The sequence below is a fragment of the Halichoerus grypus genome, chromosome 1 (assembly GCF_964656455.1).
Source record: "Halichoerus grypus chromosome 1, mHalGry1.hap1.1, whole genome shotgun sequence".
In the NCBI taxonomy this organism is placed as follows: Eukaryota; Metazoa; Chordata; class Mammalia; order Carnivora; family Phocidae; genus Halichoerus; species Halichoerus grypus.
In genome coordinates this window covers 62,907,512-62,919,097 of record NC_135712.1, presented here as the reverse complement: position 1 = coordinate 62,919,097, position 11,586 = coordinate 62,907,512, and the positions used below count along the sequence as shown (strand labels likewise).

General features: G+C 39.2%; 1 pseudogene; it reads right to left on the bottom strand.

Annotated features, from left to right (window-relative positions):
• Nucleotides 1-488: 488 nt before the first annotated feature.
• On the bottom strand, nucleotides 489-1,484 carry LOC118529898 (PRELI domain-containing protein 1, mitochondrial pseudogene; annotated as a pseudogene).
• Nucleotides 1,485-11,586: the final 10,102 nt, after the last annotated feature.

The following is an 11,586-nucleotide window of genomic DNA, read 5'->3' as shown; positions in this document are numbered from 1 at the left end:
GCTACATGATCCACATTTTTTAAAAAAGATTTATTTATTTATTTGAGAGAGCGAGAGAATGAGCCAGCGAGTGGGGGAAGGGGCATTCTCTTCAAGCAGACTCCCTGCTGAGTGGGGAGCCCAAAACAGGGCTTGCTCTCACTGACCCATGAGATCATGAGCTGAAACCAAGAGTCAGAGTCTTAACTGACGCAGCCACCTATGGCCCCTATCCACATTTTTTTCCCTTTTGAATTCAAGAACTATTTATTGAGTGCCTGTTAGGTGCTAGATGCTGTTCCAGGTACCTGGGACACATCAGAGAACGCAACAAAGGCCCCTGCCCTCGCAGAACTTACAGTCTAGGCTTCCTCCCCCTGCACGCTGTGACCCCGAGCGAGCCACCTTCCCTCCCTGGGCCGGTCCTCAGCTGCACCATCAGTGCCAAACAGGACACCCAGCTCAAGCCCCGACCCCCATCCCCACCCCCGAGAGCAGAAAGGGCTGGAAGTTGACTTTTACTAGTAAAGTACAAGGGGGAAGGGCAGAGGGACTGGAGCCGGGTGGTCAGGTGTCCTACGGCCCCGGGGCCTGGGCTGGCTACACGAAGTGCTGCCGCTGTTGCCGCTGCTTGCTGGCCGCCTTGCTGGCCAGGTCCTTGGCCTTCTCTGTAGCTGCCAGTGCCGTCTCCTTGGCCTTCTCCTTGGCTTTCTTGGCTGTCTCAACGAGGGTTTTGGAAGGGGCCTCCCCTTGCAGCTTGGCCAGGTACTCAAAGCCCTTCATAGTCTTGGTCACGTTGCTTTTGAACGGGGCAAGACCAAATTCCTGGACAGCTCTGGAGACACCAAATAAGCTAGAGGAGACGCAGGCTTCCCGGTGGATTTCAGTCCAGCCGCTGTTATCAGAGTTCCCACAATGAACACGTCGTTCCTCCACCACCATCAGCTGGGCGTGGTTGATGTTCCAGGTGAAGGTGGTCACGGTCTGGTTCTGCAGGTCCACAATAGAATCCTCCAGGATGTACACCGAGTGAGCAACATTGGCAGGAAACAGTTGCTCGGCCCAGCGGGACATCCTGTTGGTCTTGGTCAGGAGACGCCGGGACAGGAGTTTCTGGTCAGGGGTCACCTCCCGGCGCACTATGTCTTCCATCAAGACATATTTGCTACAGGGATTCGGGTACCGCTGCCAGAAGGCAGCGAACACTTGGTCCCAGGAGCTCCAGAACACGCTCTGGCCCAGGAAATACTTCACCATCGTCCCGGCCGGGGCGGGCTGAGCACCCGCGCTGCATCAGGGGTGCGATGCCCGGGGGCGGGGCGGGGGGGCACGCGGAGGCCGGACCGGGGCTTGGCGCACGCCAGCCAGGCTCGCAGCTCAGTCACCACCGCTCTGCACTCAAGCAGCCGCCGCCGCCATGAGGAGTCCCCTGACCACATTTTTTTTTTTTTTTAAGATTTTATTTCTTTATTTGACAGAGAGAGAGACACAGCGAGAGAGGGAACACAAGCAGGGGAAGTGGGAGAGGGAGAAGCAGGCTTCCCATGGAGCAGAGAGCCCAATGCGGGGCTCGATCCCAGTGCCCTGGGATCATGACCTGACCTGATCACGCCTAACGACTGAGCCGCCCAGGCGCCCCCCCCCCCCACATTTTTGTTGAGCAATTTAGAACCTTGTTTTTGAAAACCAGCAAAATTATTTTTTTTCTTTTTTTTCTGTCATAGTCAATGCTTATTTATATTTACTAATTTATTGACTTATCTGTTCACTGTTAATTTTAAGACTCTGATTCAAGTTACTTTTTGTGTAAGGTAGAAGGTAAACTTCATGGTTTACTTTTTCCAAATGGTAAGCAATTCTTTCAATAGCATTTGTTGAAAAAAGACTATCCTTTACTCATTGAATTGTGGTGGTACCTTTGTTAGAGAAGTTTACTTTAGCAAAAGGGAAAAGGAGTCTTGGATAAAGAATTAGATACGATAGCTTTATGACTTGCATTTTTGTTTTCTTGTTTTACTGATGAGGAGCTCCAATTTGATAGTGAATAGAAATGGTGAGATTGAGCACCAAAATAAGTTGATGACTGTGAAAGTGCTATTGTATAAAAAGGTTAATATCATTTATTATTCCCTGTATATGCCAGTAGATAGGGTAGCAGTTAATAAATATAGGAGGGATTCTCATGGTATAGCACATATATACATGTTCCTGAAGAGAATATAATTCAGTTATGATTTTTAAAAAGTTCTAATTTGGTCTGAGCCATTCCTTAGTTTCATAGTTTTGAGTGACTTATTAATACTTCCAAAGATGCAGTTAAATGGAGAAAACGGTATTGGCTTCATAACATGTCTTAGCCGTGACTCTTTCAGATGCAAGTTACAAAAAATCCAGCTCAGCTAGTTCAAGTTAAAAACATAACAAATGGAATTTATTTACTTCTAAAAAAGACTTGTGGCACATCTGGCTTTCAGCCACTCCTCAGATTTGCTCAGCTGATTCTCTCCATGTGGTAGCCAACAGGATTCACAGGGATTCCAGACTAACATATTCCTTCAAGAAAGAGAGAGTGCCTCTTTCCTAATGATTCTGGTAAAAGTCCCAAGAAGTGATGCATGTAACCGGTAGATGTCATGTAATGACTGACCATTTCTGTGCTGTCTGAGCATCCTGGAAACCAGAGGGCAAATTGAGTCCTGTTTGAACTAGTGGCCTAAGGGACCAGTAGGCTCCAAAATTTCTTGTCTTTATCTTTCACATTCTGATGATCTCTGAAAATTTGACGTTCTTCTTCGTTCCTCTCTGCCTCTATAGAACACCTTTTCCATCTCTCAGTAACCCAGTCTCTGTAGACTTGCCACAATAAACCATAATGGTGCCACAGGGGTGACCAATGGTGCTGGTGATTATATATGGTGGCATAAGTTTTAGATCAATGACTCCAAGCAGAAGGGACTTTTCCTCCAAAATGGGTATAAAACATACATCTCATCACCACAGATCACAAAAAAATGCCTTGTATGGCAAAAGAGGACATAGATACAATTTTTTTTCAATGTTCATAGGAAAAGGCAGCATTTCCTTCACATTCTTCTTCTGCAGAGCATATTGAAGTGAGGCAAAGCCTTCTGTAAAATAATTTAGTCATCAAATGTAACTTTTTAATTTTTATTAAAATGATGACTAAAAATATTTAGTCATCAAATGTAACTTTTTAAAAAATATTGATTTATTTGACAGAGAGAGAGAGTGCATGAGCACAAGCAGGGGAAGTGGCAGGCAGAGGGAGAAGCAGGCTCCCCACTGAACAAGGAGCTGAACGTGGGGCTCGATCCCAGGACCCTGAGATCATGACCTGAGCCGAAGTCAGAGGCATAACCAACTGAGCCACCCAGGCACCCCTCAAATGTTACTTTTTAAGTATCAAAGAGATAAGTGGTAACTGGAGTTCAGAATTAAGGAATGGACTGCTGTAGACTGTCACACAAGGGAGCATTCCAGCTGGACCATGCTGGTCCCTCAGCTATGCTATTTAAGAGTCATTCCCAGTTTCTTAATGCAGAGAATGGAAATAACTTCAGAAAGCATTATACACTCCTATTCTTCATGTATGTGAGGAATTGTATAGTTTTCATTTCAGATTATGGGTTCAGGCATTTTCAGCAAGTCTCTTGTTGTCTCCCTAAATCTCTGAGTTAAAAAAAAAAAAGCACTCCTATTGTTCTTGTATATATATATCTGGACCACATTTGATATTCAGAGAGGAGATTCTGGAGTTCTGAGTAGGTAAAACCAGAAAAGCAGCATTATTTTCAGCATTCCTACATGTATTATTTCTTCTGAGTTGCTTCTGAATGATTCTGCCTCTATTTCTCTATAACAGTAACAGTGGGTACAGTAGGGTATACCCCAGTGTTTTGTTCTCCCAGAATTTTCTTCACATAGTTGAATTTCCTTCTTTCTCAAGTAAGGTATGTGAAACAGAATAAAAATAAATAAATAAGGAAAAATAAAGGTGACATGACAATTTATGCTCAGAAATGGTGGGTCAGTGCAAATCTGGATTTCTTAGCTGGATAGATGACCTCATTACTAAGAGTTGTTTATATGAGCCATCAATTTTAACCTTGCAGATACGTCTTGACTTTGAAACCCAAACAAGACAGACTGAGTTATCTCAGTCGCCTTCCAAACATCCCTACTTCCATTGTCAGAGTTTAAGACAAAGGAAGCAAACCTTTCTCCAGTTGCCACTACTTAACAAGACACTGACTGGGAAACAGTTTTTCGAAGAGTTGGTTAATTTTCATTAGAATTAACATGAGGATTTTTCCTAGGGTCCCACAATTCCATGATGTCTTTTAAAATTATCTGGTCTGTTAGGGTACCCCATACTCTGTTCCCTCTCTTATTTTTTTTTTCATGTTATTTTTTTTTTAATTTTTTTATTGTTATGTTAATCCCCATACATTACATCATTAGTTTTAGATATAGTGTTCCATGATTCATTGTTTGTGCATAACACCCAGTGCTCCATGCAGAACGTGCCCTCCTCAATACCCATCACCAGGCTAACCCATCCTCCCAACCCCCTCCCCTCTAGAACCCTCAGTTTGTTTTTCAGAGTCCATTGTCTCTCATGGTTCTTCTCCCCCTCCGATTTCCCCCCCTTCATTCTTCCCCTGCTGCTACATTCTTCTTCTTCTTTTTTTCTTTCTTAACATATATTGCATTATTTGTTTCAGAGGTACAGATCTGAGATTCAACAGTCTTGCACAATTCACAGCGCTTACCAGAACACATACCCTCCCCAGTGTCCATCACCCAGTCATCCCATCCGTCCCACCCCACCCCCCACTCCAGCAACCCTCAGTTTGTTTCCTGAGATTAAGAATTCCTCATATCAGTGTTCCCTCTCTTATTTTAAACTCACATTCCAAAGGCTTGACTTTCTCATCAATATGAACAAGAGTGTCAGGGATTTAAGTGCTCTAGCTGTGAGGATGTACTGAGTCATAGACAGTGAAATAATCTTCCTTCCTCTACATGGCTTTAGGTAATTTATGGAATAAATTTTTTCTTTTACCCCTTATTTTTAAATTTATTTCATTTTTATCCAGTCATTTCTATAAGCAATTTAAAATTGTATTTTTAATAAAGAATATAAAAAAATATCTAAAGTCCCTTGATAATTTTGAGTCTAAGTTTTCCGAGTATGTAAATTTAAGATCTAAAAGTATCTGACTTAGTGACAAGTTGGTATAGTAAGTGCATTGTAAACCATTTGCTCGGAACTGGGAATGTTTTTTCTTTATGCCCTAGTGGTGCTTAAGTTCTAAAACCAGTATACAAAATTGTATTTAACCTTTGATTTATCTGAAATATAACTATAGAACTAAACTTTATATGTAAAAATGTTTTCTGAGAAAAAAAAAATTCCCTGGGTTCTAATTTAAGATGGCAGGAACACAGTGCAAATGGAAATGACTCACTTGTTTTTCCTTAATCACGTATTTGGTGGGTGGTAGTAGGATCAGAGGAGTCCCCCAAGAAGAAATTATGAGTTGTATTTATGATCGCAGTAAATGCACAGACAGAATTAAAATCGACAACTTTCTCTGGGAGACTCTGCCAGGTGCTTCCCCAATACAGATTTGCTTGAATCTGGCTCTTGTTTATACACTCCTCACTGGTGGGTAGGTGGGTCAAGGAACTTTGTGCTTAGTCCACTGGTAGTTTTTATAACCATATTTAATAGTTTATGTATTTCTCCTAATATACTGAACATTTTAGAGCAAGACTATATTCAGTTCACAATGGTATGCACAGTTCCTACAGAATCTGGCACAGAGAAATGCAAAATAAGTCTTAGATAATCAATGAACTGGAAATGGAGAGGAACACAGAAGGAGGATTATGAGATTGACAGTTGAAGAATTTCAAAGATAAAGCTCATGAAGCTCAGGAACTGCAAGGCATGAGGGCTCATGGGAAATTTATTTGTCCTTAACTATCTGCTTGTTTGTCCCCCCTCCCTTCTGTGACCACTCTTGCTCATCTTTATAACATGTAAGTTTCCTTCCCAGCAGAATAGAATGACACAGTTACCATTCAAGTTTCTATGCCTGAAGCTATCACAGACATTTTGAGAGAGCTTTCTTATATATGTTTATTCTTTAAGGTTTCTATTTAGATTATGAAGGGCAAAACTATTCTGTACATTCACTCTGAATCTCTCTATACAGTAAAGATAGATAGAAGATTCATTTGCATTTCAGTGAGAAACTCTAGACCAGCCTTTCTGGGCATTTCTTGCAGGAGCTGGATTAGGGCTGATGGTTCAAAAGTGAAATAAAGTAGAACCTGGAGGGAGATGAGAAGTAAGTTTAGGACCCAGATACAAATAGAATAGCATTCTTTAGTTCAAGTGTGTGTGTGTGTGTGTGTTTGTAGGCAAGGACTGTGGAAGATGAAAAGAATGATCACATTGTTAGAAAAATCCCAAGTAGAGCCAAAGCATAAAGAAGAGAAATAGCATGACCAGTGTAAGTAGAGCAGACTATTGTTACTGGAATATAATTTTGGAGGAAAGAACTCATGAGAAAAGAAACCATAGTGATAGGCAGAGATCAGTTCATGGAGTGTCTTCTATGTCACAATGAATAGCTTGAATATTATATTGCAGAAGTTTTAAGGAGGGGGTAAATGGATTAGTTGGGTGGCAGTGTTAGATATGGACCTGAAGGGAAAAGGAATAGCAGTCAGGGGAGGTATTCAATTCTTAATTTAGAACAGTGATAGCAAAGATGGAGATAGTAAGAGGGGCGCCTGGGTGGTGTAGTTGGTTAAGCCTCCAACTCTTGGTTTCACTCAGGTCTTGATCTCAGAGTCATGGTATTGAGCCCTGCATAGGGCCCTGCACTCAGTGCAGAGTCTGTTTGAGAGCCTAGCTCCCCTCCCCCGTCCCTCCCCCAATACCCCTCACAGGAGTGCTCACTCTCTCTCTCTCTCAAAAAAAATGAATGAATAAATCTTAAAAAAAAGAAAAATGATGGGGAAGGTAAGAGTTGGATTGGTGTATTATTTAGAAGATAAAATCTGTGTAATTTAATGACTGGGTTTGGTGAGCCAAGGGAGGGGTTATCTCTTCATGTGGGAGTGACTGACAATGTATATTATAAGGAGGGAGGAGATAACTTCCTTTCAGATCCTTGGAAGGAATGTCATTGTTATCACCCATTGAGATTCAGGTCCTTTTTTTTTTTTTTAATTGAGAAAAGTTAGCAACTGTCCTTTTTAAAATATGTTTTCAGTGGTTGTTTTTTGAGTGTGCCCAGGACAAAATTGTGTACTTGATATATTGGCCAGTATTTAACATGGAATACATCAATATTTCCAATCACAATAAATATGCTATAAAGACAAGTTCAATGCTTATCTTAATTGGCTAACAGATAATCAGGCTCATGGTGCTTTTTAATCCATTAGCATTAACAAGGTAGAGGTAGGTTTTATCAATACCGGCACTTGTTCAGATCCCTAGGCCAAGGAAATTAAGAATTTACAATCACAACTAACACTTCTGCACAAACAGCAGTGTTAACCCTCATTGTTTCAAACTCAACAACTCTTGTATCATACTGTAAAATACTTCATTATGTTAGTTGTCTAGGGCTTCACTGCTCAATGCGGTCTGTGGACAATCGCTTCTGTATCAACTGGGAGCTTGTTAAAAATCTGGAATCCCAGGCCCCACTAGAGATCTACTAATTCAGAACCTGCATTTTAGCATGATTTTCAGATGATTCATCTGGACATTAAAATTTGAGAAGCACTTATCTAAGTGCTTGTCTTAGGTTTGTCTAAGGATAAAAATTATATGGGGGACTTCCTGCTTCTGGTTAGGGCAGAGGATCTTGAATCACAATAACCTTCCCAATGAAAACAATGGTAAACTTTGGAAAACTGTTTTAAGGCATTGGAGATCAATCACAGAGAAATACTGAAGTGGATGGGCTCCACACAGAGCAAGATCTGTGCTGATAGAACTTTGCTCTAAGGGTGCTACCCGGTCAACACAGTGTGCTGGCAGATCAAAGTCAAAGAGAAAGTAAGAATCCTATTGACCTAAGGAGTCAGAGGTCAGAGTTCAGGGATGCCATTACGGCCAGAAATTGAGAAAAATACAACAAAATAGGGAACGGCAGAAGGAGAACCCCAAATCTTAATATAAACCATCCTCAAATCCTTGGCTGATTTCTTTCTTTTTTTTTTTTTTTAAAGATTTTATTTATTTGTCAGAGAGAGAGAGCACAAGCACGGGAAGCGGCAGGTGGAGAGAGAAGCAGGATCCCTGAGCAGGGAGCCTGATGCGGAACTCGATCCCAGGACCCTGGGATCATGACCTGAGCCGAAGGCAGATGCTCACTGACTGAGCCACCCAGGCGTCCTCCTTGGCTCATTTCTAATATGTACCCACAGTTGTTGAAATTCTAGGTAGCCAGAGGGAAAACAGTAAGTGAAAGGCTAGAGGAACCTGATAGAGATTTTAGCTGCAGATACAATGAGGGAGACAGAATTTATTAATAGTTTCTTTTGGTTTTTATTTTATGAATTTTTCTTATCTTTCTTATTGCCCTCCTTCTACTTACTTTGTATTACGTTGCTCTACTTTTGTAGTTTCTTAAGTAGGTCACTGATTTGCTACCTTTCTTCTTTTCTAATAGAATCATGAGAGATTAATGAATTCCCTGTAAGATATCCTTTAACTGTATCCCAACAAGTGTTGTTGTTATAATCTCCTTATCATTTAGTTTGGACCATTTTCTAATTTGGCTGTGATTTATTCTTTGGAGCATAGAAAATTTAAATGGCTGTCATTCAATTTCTGAAGGGATTTCCCTAGATAGAATCTTATCGCTATTGATCTCAAATTTAATATTGTTGTGGTAGTAGAACATGATCTATATGAAATTGGCTCATTTAAATTTATAGAGACTTGTGTTGTGGCCAGGGATATGATCCATCTTGATAAATGTACCATGTCCACTTAAAAAGAATGTATATTCTGAATTACATTGTTGTATAAATGTAAACTCAATCAAAATAATCTACAGTGTTTCCTTGATCTTCTATGTATTTACTGATATTTGTCTAGTATCCCATCAGTTGATGAGAAAAGGATGTTAAAATTTCTGCTTCTGATTGTGGGATTAACCAGTCTCCTTTTAATTCTGTCAATTTTTGATTCATGTAATTTGAAGCTGTTATTTTTTTATTTCAAGTTTTTATTTAAATTCTGGTTAGTTAACATATATGGTAAAATTGGTTTCAGGTGTAAAACTTAGTGATTCATCACTTACGTATAGCACCAATTTGAAGCTGTTATAAGGTGCATCTATATTTCTGATTATTATGTCTCCCTGATGAATTAGTTCTTTAATAGTTATTCTTTTCTATCTCTGGTAATACTGTTTGTCTTAAAGTTTATTTCATCTTATATAAATATAGTTACTCTGGCCTTCTTATAATTACTGTTTGTATACTGTATGTATTTCCTATCCATTCTCTTTCAACCCTATCTGTGCATTATTTTTAAGTGTATCTATTTAGACAGCATACAGGTAAGTTTCTTTCTTGTCAATTGTGATAACTTCTGCCTTCTGATTAGAGTGTTCTGTCCAGTAACACTTAATGTAATTAATGATTATTTTTTTAGGCATAGTTTTTTTTTTTTTTTAAATTTCATCATGAGAAGTGTACTCTTTAATCCTCATCCCCTGTTTCACCCATCCCCCCACCTAACTCCCCTCTGGATACTAACCCTTTATCAGATATGCATTTGCAAATATCTTCTCCCAATGAATTTTATGTTATTACCATTTTATTATTTGTTTCTGTTCATCTCTCTTTTTTAAATCATCCCTTTCTACCTCCTTTCAGATCATTGCGATATATTTAGAATTTCATTTTAATTTATCTACTTGATTTTTAGCTATACTTCTGAATATTTTCTAGCAGTAGCTCTGTGGATTAAATATACATCTTTAACTTTTTATAGTCTACTTTGTATTATATTGTACTACTCCATGTAAAATGTAGACACCCTGGGACTGTAGAGGTCTATTTACCCCATCCCACCAACCTTTCTGCTTATCATACATATTATATCATGTACATTGTAAAGTGCACACAGAATCATAACTTTTGCTTTGGTCATATATATTTTAAACAAATTAAGAGGAAAAAAATCTTTAATGTTTATATATATTTACCATTCCAGTGCTCTTCATTCCTTCTTGGATATCTGAGTTTTTATTTGGAATCATTCTTATTCAGTTTGAACAATTTCACTAAGCGTTTTTTGTAACACATGTTTGACAAATTCTCTTATTTTTTCCATTATTTGAAATTGCAGTACATTGATCTTTTTTCCAGCACTTTTAAAGATGTAAATCCCATTGTCTCTAGCCTCCATAATTTCTGATAAGTTAACAGTTATGTAAATTGTTCGCCTCCTGAATAAGATGTGCCATCTTCCCCTGCTGTTTTCAAGTTGTTCTCTTTATCTTTGGTCTCAACAGGTTAGCTATATGCCTAAATATGGTTTTATTCATATTTATCTGACTTGAGGCTTCCTAAGCTTCTTCAAACTATAAATTTATATCTTTTATCAAAGTGGGAGCATTTTGGCATTTTTCTCAAATATTTTTTCTGCCTTGTTGTCCATTTCCTCTGATATTGTAATCTATTTATTTCAATTTATTGATCCATTTTCAACTTCACTGACTTTTTCCTCTTAATTTTTAGTCTGTTCTTAAGTCTACCCAGTGACTTTTTCATTCAGAAATTGTATTTTTCAGTTCTGGAACTTCCTTTTTTTCCCTTTTCATATTTTCTATTTCTCTGTTGGGCTTTCTCTTTTTTCATTCATTATGAGCATATTCTCCTATCTCTCACTGAGTATAGTTAGGAGAGCTGCTTTGAAGTCCTTGATTACTGTCTCTGACATTTTGGTTATTTTAACATTACCCTTCAGTGATTATTTTTCCATTTTAAAATGGGTTGCATTTTGTTGCTTGTTAAATTTCAAGTAATTTTGGATTATATCCTGGACATTGTGAATGTCATGTTATGGTGACCTGGATTCTGTTATATAACTGAAAAGAGTATGTGTATTTTTGTTTTAGCAGACAGTTAACTTGATTGGACTCAACTCAAACTGAGAACTCTGACTTTTACATAGAAACTCAAATCTAAGTTACATTCTTTGGGTTTGTTGTTGTTGCTGTTACTGTTTTCTCCATCAGCTGGGTTGCTTACAAGCCTGCAGTGTGTCCTACACATGTATAATTCAGCACTCAGCCAGAGATTTGCTCAGACTTTATACACAAAATATGACCCCAGGGCTCTCTGTTTTTTGTGGCTCCTGCCTCCTCCACATACCTCATATTCTAGCAGCTGGCATTGCCCCAAGCTCTATTCTTTCTTTTCAGGCCAGAAATGTGGTAGCTTTGACGTTCTACAGCTGTCCTTCATGGGGATGTGAGTGTTGTCTGCACTGAGGCGAAAAGCCAAAATCAATAAAACTAACCCTGTGGTGATCCC